The following is a 14,397-nucleotide window of genomic DNA, read 5'->3' as shown; positions in this document are numbered from 1 at the left end:
TTAGCTGTCCAGCTGCCAGACAGTAAGAAGTGTAATATTCATATAGATAACTACCGGGCCTTTCGTACCATTTGTTGATAATAGCACCTAAAATAGCATCCGTCGCGGTGAGTGGCAGCAAAAGTGGTAGAGTAGACGTCAGTTAACAAGTCAGCCAGTGTAATGCTATTGTTGATTAATTCCAGGGGCTCTCTAAGAGGATTAATGGAGGAGTGTCAGCCTGTGGATCCCAATATCGCAGATTCAAAACCGTCAGCAATACCATTTCCCGAGATGTCCTCAATTATATCAGACAGGGTTGGCTCTGTCAGAAAGAAGTTATGCCATGAAATGTTGAAAATTAAATAGACATTAATTTGTCATTATAGGAGCGTTTGCGTTCAGTTCTGGATTATGTTATTTTGATGTTAGTATATGGTGAAGTGTTGTATTACCGGTTGTTCTTTACTGTGCCGAATGACGGACAGCGAAGACTTTGTCAATGAACCGATTGTAATGCATCGCAGTATGCTCAAGACCCTAAGGGTAGACCACGTCACCATAAATCATATAACAAAGTTATTGATTTTATATCCATTCAACTCCTTAGCCCAATGGTTAGCGTTGAGGCCTTTTTTTAGAGGGTCCCGGATTCGATTCACGGCTGGATCGGTCATTTTATTCACGTCTGATTAATTCTTCTGGCTCGGTATTTGTGTTTGTCCCAACACTCTCCTCTTCACATTCACACAACACACCATACTATCAACCACCACAGAAACAATAGCGATTACATCCCTCCACACAGAGTTGACTTCAGGAAGGGCATTCGGTCGAAAAACAGGGCCAAACCAACATGTGCGACACATTTCGTACCCACGACCCCACAGGTGTGGGAAAAAGTGGTGGAACAAAAAGAAGAATTGGTCGTACGTCCCAGAAGAATTGGTCGTACGTCCCACTTACTATATTTACGGGTTTTCGGAGACGCCAAAAGTGCCGAAGTTTGGTCCGATCGCGTTCATTAACGTGCCAGTAATTCTACTGAAAGAAGACACGTATTTCCGTACCATGCTAATCTGGGATCGAACCCACCAACTTGAGTTCATAGGGCCAGCGCTCTACCGAGCTACTGAACCTGGCAATTATGTGAAGCCTTGACCCCCAGAAAATGCACTAAAGCAGCCTATTCTTGTCTCATCTTGAGAAATGATGAATGCAGTCTGATACAACTGATGATAGAAGGCAAGATAGAAAAGAAAGTTCGACATGAGTGGAGCACATTATTCCGGGCACGAAACCTGCAGCATTTATTCAATATCAAAAAAGAGTCAAACGTGATACGGGAAAATTAAAATAGGGAAAGTGGTGGTCACCATCGAGCGGAGTGGGTGCGACTATAAAACCGAGATCTTCATTCGGGAGGTAAGTGGGTTCGAATTCCACTGTCGGCTGTCCTGAGAATGATTTTCTGTGGTTTCCTATTCCCAGTTCCCGTGAAATGCCGGCCGTAAGAAAGTGCAACATAACTTCATGTCAAATCATCTCCGGCCTCGTGTTAGGGAACGGGATTAATGAGTGGACATAAATACTCCATGATGATCACCAACAAACAGATCATAGAGGATCCTATCATTAAAAGCGTTATGTGGGCGAGCAGGACTCTTTCATGCTCATGGGTTATTATTGTACCTACTGAGAGAATTATTAAGATACCCTTTCTGCGCAAAATCGAAAACTGTCAACTGTCTATATATCTAGTTTTACCTGTACATTGCTCAGAATTTTTAAAAGGAATGATATTTCGATATCGGTGGAGTCCGCAGGAACAAAGAAATGTACTTTTTAATTTTCCATCATCTCTGTCTGTCTGTCTGTCTGTCTGTCTGTCTGTCTGTCTGTCTGTCTGTCTGTCTGTCTGTCTGTCTGTCTGTCTGTCTGTCTGTCTGTCTGGAAGTGCATCACGAGAAAATGGCTGAAAAGAATGGAATGAAAATCGGTATGTTTAGTCTGTGAATGAGGCACTGCAATCTACGCTATACATAGTTTTATTCACGCTGAGTGAAATGATAGTTTAGGGGAAGGCCTGAAATCGAATTCCCTGGCTCAGTACGGAGGTATTTGAAGGTGTTCAAATACGTCAGCACCGGGCGAGATGGTCGTGCGTGTAGAGGCGCGCGGCTGTGAGCTTGCATCCGGGAGATAGTACGTTCGAATCCCACTATCGGCAGCCCTGAAAATGGTTTTCCGTGGTTTCCCATTTTCACACCAGGCAAATGCTGGGGCTGTACCTTAATTAAGGCCACGGCCGCTTCCGTCCAACTCCTAGGCCTTTCCTATCCCATCGTCGCCATGAGACCTATCTGTGTCGGTGCGACGTAAAACAAATTGTAAGAAAAAAAGAGAAAGGGAAGGACTCCCTTTACATTAGATGCCCTAATATGAAAGAGTGTGAAGAAAAAGAATAACAGGAAGGCCTGCAATATCTAAAGCTCGTAAAACTGATCAACACCATTACATTGAACTTTGTTGTGATGTGATTTTTCTCTTCTGCTGTCACTCATCTCCCATAGATGGGATTAGTGCTGCGTCCGGAGTAAAACAGCTTGCCTCAATATTGGCAGAAAGTATCTATATGACTGTGCCGTCAACGACGGGTATTACAGACAGTCTACAATAAAATTAAAGAGGAAAGTAACTTTTAGCATTTCATATCAGAACGCCCTTCGAAGGAATGAAAAGATCAGACAGGCGATGGGACACGAACTGCTTTGCGTGTATGCCGTGCCATGACCTTATCAGTGCGAGGCACTTCGTAGTGTGTAACCACTTGTCGGAGCAGAACGCGTGCGGCAGTGCTCATGTTTAACGCACGAGCCAATTAAGAGGGCGCGCGAGCACTCCACGGGTCGCGTCGCAGGCTACTCAGTGTCGTAATCGCATTCACGCGGGGGACTTTGGAAACTTGCCCGTCGTACAGATGATATCTGTGTCTCAACTTGGCAACCAAATCTGACTTGAATTTGTAACCAAGCTCGTGTCTAGAGATCTTGCTACATCTAGGTCTCCTTCACATTTCTCCTCTATTACTGTCATAGTTATTAATATTACGGTCTACTATATAATGTGTTTCCAAATCACCTGAAAACAAGAAATGGCACAGCATATGCTTAAACTTTAACAAGGAACGTGAGTGAAGAGTCCAATAGTTATAGAACACGTTACTGCTTCTCGTACAGGCGTCAGGTTTAAATGATCTGGCAGAGTGATTTGCCGGCTTGAGTCCCACTGGTACAAGAACTATGGTGTTGCGAGCATCACTTCATCTCCAAATCCATTTTGAGCTGATACCCTAGAAGCTGAGCGATCATTATTTGTTGTTATTGATTCGCCGCAGAGTAGTGGGTCTTCAGACGCACGTTTAAATACGTAAAATATCCCGTATATGTGTCTGTAGGAGAGACTAGGTTATATCCGCAATATTAAGGCTAAATTTGAAGTATGACGCATTCTGAGATGTCTTTTCAAAATAATAATGTATACACTGGAACAACTGTTACTTAAAATACATTTATTTATTACTCTACTACAAAATTGTATTATAAGTTTCACTCAATAAAAATCACTAAATCATATATAATAAAATATATAAAGCCGCAAGGCTAACTCACTCACTCACTCACTCACTCACTCACTCACTGACATTAATGTTTGCCCACTTCCAGGTGAGCTAGTAACTTGAAATTCGGCAGTCTGATAGCTTTTAGGCTGCAACCCAAGGAAAAATTCTAAAAAGTTGAAATTTTTCATATTTAGCCCCCCTTCCGTCCAATCAAATTATCAGCCTGAAATTTCGTGTTCAACCCTTCCAGATGAGCTAGGAACTTGAAATTCGGCAATCTGATAGCTATTAGGGTGTGTCCCATGGGGAAATTCCAAAAAGTTCATATTTTTTGTATTTAGCCCCCCCTTCGCCGAAACACTGAAATTTCGTGTTACACCCTTGCAGATGAGCTAGGAACTTGAAATTCGGCAATCAAATAGCTCTTGGGCTGCAACCCAAGGAAAAATTCCAAAAAGTTGAAATTTTTCATATTTAGCCCCCCTTCCGCCCAATCAAAATATCGGACTGAAATTTCATGTTAGACCCTGCCAGATGAGCTAGGAACTTGAAATGTGGCAATCTGATAGCTATTAGGGTGTGTCCCATGGGGAAATTCCAAAAAGTTCAAATTTTTTGTATTTAGCCCCCCCTGCGCCGAAACACTGAAATTTCGTGTTACACCCTTGCAAATGAGCTAGGAACTTGAAATTCGGCAATCAAATAGCTCTTGGGCTGCAACCCAACGAAAAATTCCAAAAAGTTAAAATTTTTCATATTTAGCCCCCCTTCCGCCCAATCAAAATATCGGAGTAAAATTTCGTGTTAGGCCCTTCCAGATGACCTAGGAACTTGAAATGTGGCAATCTGATAGCTATTAGGGTGTGTCCCAAGGGTGAATTCCAAAAAGTTCAAATTTTTTATATTTAGCCCCCCCTTCGCCGAATCACTCAAATTTCGGTGTTACACCCTTGCAGATTACCTAGGAACTTGAAATTCGGCAATCAAATAGCTATTACGGTGCAACCCAAGGAAAAATTCCGAAAAGTTGAAATTTTTCGTATTTAGCCCCCCTTCCGCCCAATCAAAATATCGGAGTGAAATTTCGTGTTAGGCCCTTCCAGATGCGCTAGGAACTTGAAATGTGGCAGTCTGATAGCTATTAGGGTGTGTCCCATGGGGAAATTCCAAAAAGTTCAAATTTTTTGTATTTAGCCCCCCCTGCGCCGAAACACTGAAATTTCGTGTTACACCCTTGCAGATGAGGTAGGAACTTGAAATTCGGCAATCAAATAGCTGTTGGGCTGCAACCCAAGGAAAAATTCCAAAAAGTTGAAATTTTTCATATTTAGCCCCCCTTCCGCCCAATTAAAATATCGGAGTGAAATTTCGTGTTAGGCCCTTCCAGATGAGCTAGGAACTTGAAATGTGGCAATCTGATAGCTATTAGGGTGTGTCCCAAGGGAAAATTACAAAAAGTTCAAATTTTTTGTATTTAGCCCCCCCTTCGCCGAAACACTGAAATTTCGTGTTACACCCTTGCAGATGAGCTAGGATCTTGAAATTCGGCAGTCAAATAGCTATTAGGCTGCAACCCAAGGAAAAATTCAAAAAAAAAAGAAATTTTTCACATTTAGCCCCCCTTCCGCCCAATCAAAGTATCGGGCTGAAATTTCGTGTTAGACCCTGCCAGATGAGCTAGGAACTTGAAATGTGGCAGTCTGATAGCTATTAGGGTGTGTCCCAAGGGAAAATTACAAAAAGTTCAATTTTTTGTATTTAGCCCCCCCTTCGCCGAAACACTGAAATTTCGTGTTACACCCTTGCAGATGAGCTAGGAACTTGAAATTCGGCAGTCAAATAGCTATTAGGCTGCAACCCAAGGACAAATTCCAAAAAGTTGATATTTTTCATATTTAGCCCCCCTTCCGCCCAATCAAAATATCGGAGTGACATTTCGTGTTAGGCCCTTCCAGATGAGCTAGGAACTTGAACTGTGACAATCTGATAGCTACTAGGGTGTGTCCCAAGGGAAAATTCCAAAAAGTTCAAATTTTTTGTATTTAGCCCCCCTTCCGCCCAATCAAAGAAATTTCGTGTTAGACCCTTCCAGATGAGCTACGAACTTGAAATTCGGCAACCTGATAGATATTAGGCTGTAACCCAAGGAAAAATTCCAAAAAGTTCAAATTTTTGTGTACGTAGCCCCCCACGGAATAAAAAAGTTTCGGGTTAGATCCTTCAGTTCCAGATGCGCTAGAAACTTGTAATTTGGCAAGGTGATAGCTATTAGCGTGTAACCCACGGAAAAATTACAAAAATTTTAAATCTTATATATATAAAGCTAGAAGGCTAACTGACTCACTCACTCACTCACTCACTCACTCACTGACTGACATTAATGTTTGCCCACTTCCAAGTGAGCTAGGAACTTGAAATTCGGCAGTCTGATAGCTTTTAGGCTGCAACCCAAGGAAAAATTCAAAAAAGTTGAAATTTTTCACTTTTAGCCCCCCTTCCGCCCAATCAAAGTATCGGGCTGAAATTTCGTGTTAGACCCTGCCAGATGAGCTAGGAACTTGAAATGTGGCAATCTGATAGCTATTAGGGTGTGTCCCAAGGGAAAATTACAAAAAGTTCAAATTTTTTGTATTTAGCCCCCCCTTCGCCGAAACACTGAAATTTCGTGTTACACCCTTGCAGATGAGCTAGGATCTTGAAATTCGGCAGTCAAATAGCTATTAGGCTGCAACCCAAGGAAAAATTCAAAAAAATTGAAATTTTTCACATTTAGCCCCCCTTCCGCCCAATCAAAATATCGGGCTGAAATTTCGTGTTAGACCCTGCCAGATGAGCTAGGAACTTGAAATGTGGCAGTCTGATAGCTATTAGGGTGTGTCCCAAGGGAAAATTACAAAAAGTTCAATTTTTTGTATTTAGCCCCCCCTTCGCCGAAACACTGAAATTTCGTGTTACACCCTTGCAGATGAGCTAGGAACTTGAAATTCGGCAGTCAAATAGCTATTAGGCTGCAACCCAAGGACAAATTCCAAAAAGTTGATATTTTTCATATTTAGCCCCCCTTCCGCCCAATCAAAATATCGGAGTGACATTTCGTGTTAGGCCCTTCCAGATGAGCTAGGAACTTGAACTGTGACAATCTGATAGCTATTAGGGTGTGTCCCAAGGGAAAATTCCAAAAAGTTCAAATTTTTTGTATTTAGCCCCCCTTCCGCCCAATCAAAGAAATTTCGTGTTAGACCCTTCCAGATGAGCTACGAACTTGAAATTCGGCAACCTGATAGATATTAGGCTGTAACCCAAGGAAAAATTCCAAAAAGTTCAAATTTTTGTGTAGGTAGCCCCCCACGGAATAAAAAATTTTGGGTTAGATCCTTCAGTTCCAGATGCGCTAGAAACTTGAAATTTGGCAAGGTGATAGCTATTAGCGTGTAACCCACGGAAAAATTCCAAAAATTTTAAATTTTAAATTTTTGCCCCCCTCCCCCCCAACAAAATGGCGGATACCGTGATGTAGTGCCCTACAAAATTAATATTTGGCAAAGTTCTAGCTCCTAGCCTGTAACCGACGTAGAAATTGCAAAAAGTTAAAATATTTAATATTTCATCCACTAAAAAATTCGAAATATTAAGCCAAAGTAAATGACGGTGCAGGCTTTCGTTTCGAGCTCTCTTGTGGCTAAACGGTAATTGTTATCAATAAACGGACTGCACTTTCGGTCCCTAAAATGAAGAGATCTACAACTTTGGTCCTATGACTTTTTGTCGTATCTCGACTCCTTCTACCTTAGATTGAGCTTCATTTTCCCGGTTTTGGTCATTTTTGTTAAATTACCATAAATGATTTTACTGTTTCACACACTCATATGATGGGTAGATGAACGAAATTCCGCACGCTCCTACCACCAAATGGACAAGACGTTCGGATCCGATCATGAAGAAATCTACAACTTCTGACCCGGGAATTTTAGTCGTATCTTGCTCCCTTATGCCTTAGATAGAGCTACATTTTTCAGATTTAACGTCAAATTTTTACATTTTGCGCAATTTATTTTATTGTGTTACACACTTATAAGACCGATAGATTCATGAAATTTAGCAGGCTCACTGGAAACTTCGTGGGTCACACGTGAGCAAAATATGTTATTCTAGCAACCTGTAAAAATGGAAACACGAAAGTAAAAGGGAAACACTGTACTCCTAATCCAAGGTTCTAAACCAATCTACGGTGAAAACTTTGGAGATACGACAAAACATCAAATAACGGAAATATAGAGCGTTTCAACCACGATAAACCTATCAAGTTTCAAGGCTACACCTCCCCGTTACATTAGGAATATAATTTCTTATCTTGTGAGAATCGTACGTAATTTTCACCACGTCGAAACGTTTAACGCTATCTTTTCTATAAAACGTGGATGTACGGTACGAAAAAATATTAGAGGACCAAACATGTACGCGAATATATGGGCAGTCTGGTGGCGCAATCCACGAAGTTCCGGTTCGTCACAGTAATTTTCCATGTAACCACTTGTAATGTAGAGGAATGGGGGGTTTGGGGGCGCAGCCCCCAACGAGCGAAAGCGAGTCTTATATATATAAAGCCGCAAGGCTAACTGACTGACTGACTGACTCACTGACATTAATGTTTGCCCACTTCCAAGTGAGCTAGGAGCTTGAAATTCTGCAGTCTGATAGCTATTGGGCTGCAACCCGAGGAAAAATTCAAAAAAGTTGAAATTTTTCATATTTAGCCCCCCTTCCGTCCAATCTAATAATCGGACTAAAATTTCGTGTTACACCCTTTCAGATGAGCTAGGAACTTGAAATTCGGCAATCTGATAGCTATTAGGGTGTGTCCCATGGGGAAATTCCAAAAAGTTAATATTTTTTGTATTTAGCCCCCCCTGCGCTGAAAAACTGAAATTTCGTGTTACACCCTTGCAGATGAGCCAGGAACTTGAAATTCGGCAATCAAATAGCTCTTGGGCTGCAACCCAAGGAAAAATTCCAAAAAGTTGAAATTTTTCATATTTAGCCCCCCTTCCGCCCAATCAAAATATCGGACTGAAATTTCATGTTAGACCCTGGCAGATGAGCTAGGAACTTGAAATGTGGCAATCTGATAGCTATTAGGGTGTGTCCCATGGGGAAATTCCAAAAAGTTCAACTTTTTTGTATTTAGCCCCCCCCTGCGCCGAAACACTGAAATATCGTGTTACACCCTTGCAGATGAGCTAGGAACTTGAAATTCGGCAATCAAATAGCTGTTGGGCTGCAACCCAAGGAAAAATTCCAAAAAGTTGAAATTTTTCATATTTAGCCCCCCTTCCGCCCAATCAAAATATCGGAGTGAAATTTCGTGTTAGGCCCTTCCAGATGAGCTAGGAACTTGAAATTTGGCAATCTGATAGCTATTAGGGTGTGTCCCAAGGGAAAATTCCAAAAAGTTCAAATTTTTTATTTAGCCCCCCCTTCGCCGAATCACTCAAATTTCGGTGTTACACCCTTGCAGATTAGCTAGGAACTTGAAATTCGGCAATCAAATAACTATTCGGCTTCAACCCAAGGAAAAATTCCGAAAAGTTGAAATTTTTTATATTTAGCCCCCCTCCCGCCCAATCAAAATATCGGAGTGAAATTTCGTGTTAGGCCCTTCCAGATGAGCTAGGAACTTGAAATGTGGCAATCTGATAGCTATTAGGGTGTGTCCCAAGGGAGAATTCCAAAAGGTTCAAATTTTTCGTATTTAGCCCCCCCTTCGCCGAATCACTCAAATTTCGGTGTTACACCCTTGCAAATTAGCTAGGAACTTGAAATTCGGCAATCAAATAGCTATTAGGCTGCAACCCAAGGAAAAATTCCGAAAAGTTGAAATTTTTCATATTTAGCCCCCCTTCCGCCCAATCAAAATATCGGAGTGAAATTTCGTGTTAGGCCCTTCCAGATGAGCTAGGAACTTGAAATTTGGCAATCTGATAGCTATTAGGGTGTGTCCCATGGGGAAATTCCAAAAAGTTCAAATTTTTTGTATTTAGCCCCCCCTGCGCCGAAACACTGAAATTTCGTGTTACACCCTTGCAGATGAGCTAGGAACTTGAAATTCGGCAATCAAATAGCTATTAGGCTGCAACCCAAGGAAAAATTCCGAAAAGTTGAATTTTTCATATTTAGCCCCCCTTCCGCCCAATCAAAATATCGGAGTGAAATTTCGTGTTAGGCCCTTCCAGATGAGCTAGGAACTTGAAATGTGGCAATCTGATAGCTATTAGGGTGTGTCCCAAGGGGAAATTCCAAAAAGTTCAATTTTTTGTATTTAGCCCCCCCCCCCCCTTCGCCGAATCACTCAAATTTCGGTGTTACACCCTTGCAAATTAGCTAGGAACTTGAAATTCGGCAATCAAATAGCTATTAGGCTGCAACCCAAGGAAAAATTCCGTAAAGTTGAATTTTTTATACTTAGCCCCCCTTCCGCCCAATCAAAATATCGGAGTGAAATTTCGTGTTAGGCCCTTCCAGATGAGCTAGGAACTTGAAATGTGGCAATCTGATAGCTATTAGGGTGTGTCCCAAGGGAAAATTCCAAAAAGTTCAATTTTTTTTATTTAGCCCCCCCTTCGCCGAATCACTCTAATTTCGGTGTTACACCCTTGCAGATAAGCTAGGAACTTGAAATTCGGCAATCAAATAGCTATTAGGCTGCAACCCAAGGAAAAATTCCGAAAAGTTGAAATTTTTTATATTTAGCCCCCCTTCCGCCCAATCAAAATATCGGAGTGAAATTTCGTGTTAGGCCCTTCCAGATGAGCTAGGAACTTGAAATGTGGCAGTCTGATAGCTATTAGGGTGTGTCCCAAGGGAGAATTCCAAAAAGTTGAAATTTTTTGTATTTACCCCCCACTGCGCCGAAACACTGAAATTTCGTGTTACACCCTTGCAGATGAGCTAGGAACTTGAAATTCGGCAATCAAATAGCTCTTGGGCTGCAACCCAAGGAAAAATTCCAAAAAGTTGAAATTTTTCATATTTAGCCCCCCTTCCGCCCAATCAAAGTATCGGACTGAAATTTCATGTTAGACCCTGGCAGATGAGCTAGGAACTTGAAATGTGGCAATCTGATAGCTATTAGGGTGTGTCCCATGGGGAAATTCCAAAAAGTTCAAATTTTTTGTATTTAGCCCCCCCTGCGCCGAAACACTGAAATTTCGTGTTACACCCTTGCAGATGAGCTAGGAACTTGAAATTCGGCAATCAAATAGCTGTTGGGCTGCAACCCAAGGAAAAATTCCAAAAAGTTGAAATTTTTCATATTTAGCCCCCCTTCCGCCCAATCAAAGTATCGGAGTGAAATTTCGTGTTGGGCCCTTCCAGATGAGCTAGGAACTTGAAATGTGGCAATCTGATGGCTATTAGCGTGTGTCCCAAGGGATAATTATAAAAAGTTCAAATTTTTTGTATTTAGCCCCCCCACCGAATCACTCAAATTTCGGTGTTACACCCTTGCAGATTAGCTAGGAACTTGAAATTCGGCAATCTGACAGTTATTAGGCTGCAAACCAAGGAAATATTCCGAAAAGTGGAAATTTTTCATATTTAGCCCCCTTCCGCCCAATCAAAATATCGGACTGAAATTTCGTGTTAGACCCTTCCATATGAGCTAGGAACTTGAAATTCGGCTGCCTGATAGCTATTTGTCTGTAACCCAATTAAGAATTCCAAAAAGTTCAAAATTTTCATATTTAGCCTCCACCGAATCGAAATATCGGACTCAAATTTCGGGTAAGACCCTTCAGTTCCGGATGAGCTAGAAACTTGGAATTCGGTAATCTGATAGCTATTAAGCTTCAACCTTGGGAAAAATTCTAAAAAGTTGAAATGTTTCATATTTAGCCGCTTTTCCGTCCAATCAAATTATCGGACTGAAATTTCGCGTTAGACCCTTCCAGATGACCTACGAACTTGAAATTTGGCAATCTGATATAAATTAGGCTGCAACCCAAGGGAAAATTCCAAAAAGTTCAAATTTTTCATATTTATCCCCCCACCGAATCAAAATATGGGACTCAAATTTCGGTTTAGAACCTTCCGTTCCAGATGCGCTAAAATCTTGGAATTCGGCAATCTGATAGCTATTAGGCTGAAACCCAAGGAAAATGCCAAAAAGTTAAATTTTTCATATTTAATCCCCCCGCCCAATCAATATATCGAGCTCAATTTTTTTGTTACAGCCTTCCAGATGATCTACGATCTTGAGATTCGGCGATGTGATGGCTATTAGGTTGCAACCCAAGGAAAAATTTAAATTTAGTTCAAATTTTTCATATTTAGCCCTCTCCCCGCCCAATCAAATTATCAGACTCAAATTTCGTGTTAGGCCCATCCAGATGATTCAGGAATTGAAATTAATCAATATGATAGCCAAGAAAAAATTCCAAAACATTCCATTTTCTCATATTTACCCCTCCACCACCCAATCAAAATCCTCTGCACCCCTCCCCCCAAACAAAATGGCGGACGCCATGATGCAGTGCCCTACAAAATCAATATTTGCAAATGCTCTAGATCAAAGCCTGTAACCGACGAAGAAATCGCAACAAGTTCAAATTTTGAATAATTAACCCACTGAAAAATCGAAATATGAAGCCAAATTTAATGACGATGCAGACTTTCGTTTAGAGCTATTTTGTGGCTGAACGGTAATTGCTATCAATGAACTGATTGCACTTTCGCGTCCTAAAATTAAGATGTCTACAATTTTGGTCGTATGACTTTTTGTCGTATCTCGACCCCTTCTACCTTAGAGTGACCTTCATTTCCCGGTTTTTATCAATTTTGTTAAATTTCCATACTTTTTTTACTGATTAACACACTCATAAGACAGATAGACACTAAATTCAGCACGCACCCTGCCACGACCATTGGCCATATGTAGACCGACTTTGATTATTCTACTGCTATGAATGTATGGGAAACTGAAGGAATAACTTACCTTGAAACGCTACCTTAATTTCAGCATAATGTATGTACCGTAATCAATTTATGGTGAAGACCATGGAGATACGGCAAAACCTCAAACAACCAAAATTGTAGGTCGTTATATTGTCGTCCAGCAAGCCAAGCTTCAAGAGTGTAGGTGTCTGCTAAGTTGGCAAAATCTCTTTTCAACTTGTTTAAAGCGGTCGAAATTTGACATGGATCGATATGCTCACCTCCTTCCTTGGTATAAATACGCAAGATACTAGAAAAGGCCTAAGACAGTAATGTAGAAGACTAAAGGGGTCGTCTGATGGCGCAATCCATACTTTGATACGACGTACCGTTTTTCCGCAATAAATTTCCTAACCAAAGTCTGCACTATTTAGCGTGCACATTGTCTGGCTCTATATTATATATATAAAACTGTTTGGCTCACTGGCTGGCATAAATGTTTACCCACTTCGGCATGAGCTAGAAACTTAAAATTTAACAATATGATAGCAAATAGGATGTATTGTGGAAAACTTCCATATGTTGATTTTGTGTTATTTTTACTTCCCTTGCCTTAAACTAAATTTTGGACGATATGTTGCAGTGCGCCAAAGATTTAATATTTGTCGCAATTACATCTTTGGCCTGCAACCGACGGAGAAATTCTAAGGAGTTGAATTGTTTAACGTTTTCATCTCCAGAAGTTATCGAAATCTGGAAGCTATTTTCATTATGGTGCTAAGAACGTTTCGATAATTTTGGTGGCTAAACTGTAAGTCGTACCGCCAAATGGACAAGACGTTCGGACCCCATCATGAAGGGTTCTACAACTTCGGTCCCGGGAATTTTAGTCGTATCATGATCCCTTATGCCTTGGATAGAACTCCATTTTTCAGATTAACGTCAATTTTTTACATTTTCCGTAATTAATTTACTGTTTTACACACTTATAAGACCGATAGAATCATGAAATTTGGCAGGCTCATTGGAACGTTTGTGAGCCACAAGTGACCAAATGCATGATTCTAGCACCCTGTAAACATGGAAAAACGAAATTAATACGTAAACCCTATCCTCCTAATCCAAGGTTCTAAACCAATCTACGGTCAACTCGAACAGATACGACAAAACATCAAATAACGGAAATATAGAGCGTTTCAACCACAATAAACCTTCCAAGTTTCAAGATTATAGCTCCCCGTTACGTTAGGAAAATAAATTCTTATCTTGTGAGAATCGTACGTAATTTTCACCACGTCGGAACGTTTAACGCTACCTCGTCTATAAATCGTGAATATACGGTACGAGAAAATATTACAGGACCAAATATGTACGCGAATATATGCGCCGTCTGGTGGCGAATTCGTTCTTCGTAACGAAGTACCTTTTCGTCACAGTAGTTTTCCATGTGAGAACTTGAAATATAGAGGAATTGGGGGTTTGGGGGCGCAGCCCCCAACGAGCGAAAGCGAGTATAATAAAATAAAATCCTATAATTACAAAAAGCCACGGAGGCTTGTTGTAGAAGAACTGAACACAAATAAGTATATCTTCCAATCATAGTAAACATGATAATTATTGGAGTTCCTTTATACTATCACCAAAAGTAGGCTACCCACTGTACATTTTACAACCTTTATTATTTAAGTACAAGATAAACCTCCGTGCTCAGACGGCAGCGCGACGGCCCCTTACCGCTGGGCTCCGTGGTTTAAATGCCGGTCACTCCATGTGAGATTTGGGCTGGAAAAAGCGGAGGCAGGACAGATATTTTTCCGGTTACTCCGGTTTTCTCTGTCGTCTTTCATTCCATCAACACTCTCCAACAC

The sequence above is a fragment of the Anabrus simplex genome, chromosome 5 (assembly GCF_040414725.1).
Source record: "Anabrus simplex isolate iqAnaSimp1 chromosome 5, ASM4041472v1, whole genome shotgun sequence".
NCBI classification, from domain to species: domain Eukaryota; kingdom Metazoa; phylum Arthropoda; class Insecta; order Orthoptera; family Tettigoniidae; genus Anabrus; species Anabrus simplex.
This window is presented reverse-complemented; position numbering follows the sequence as displayed.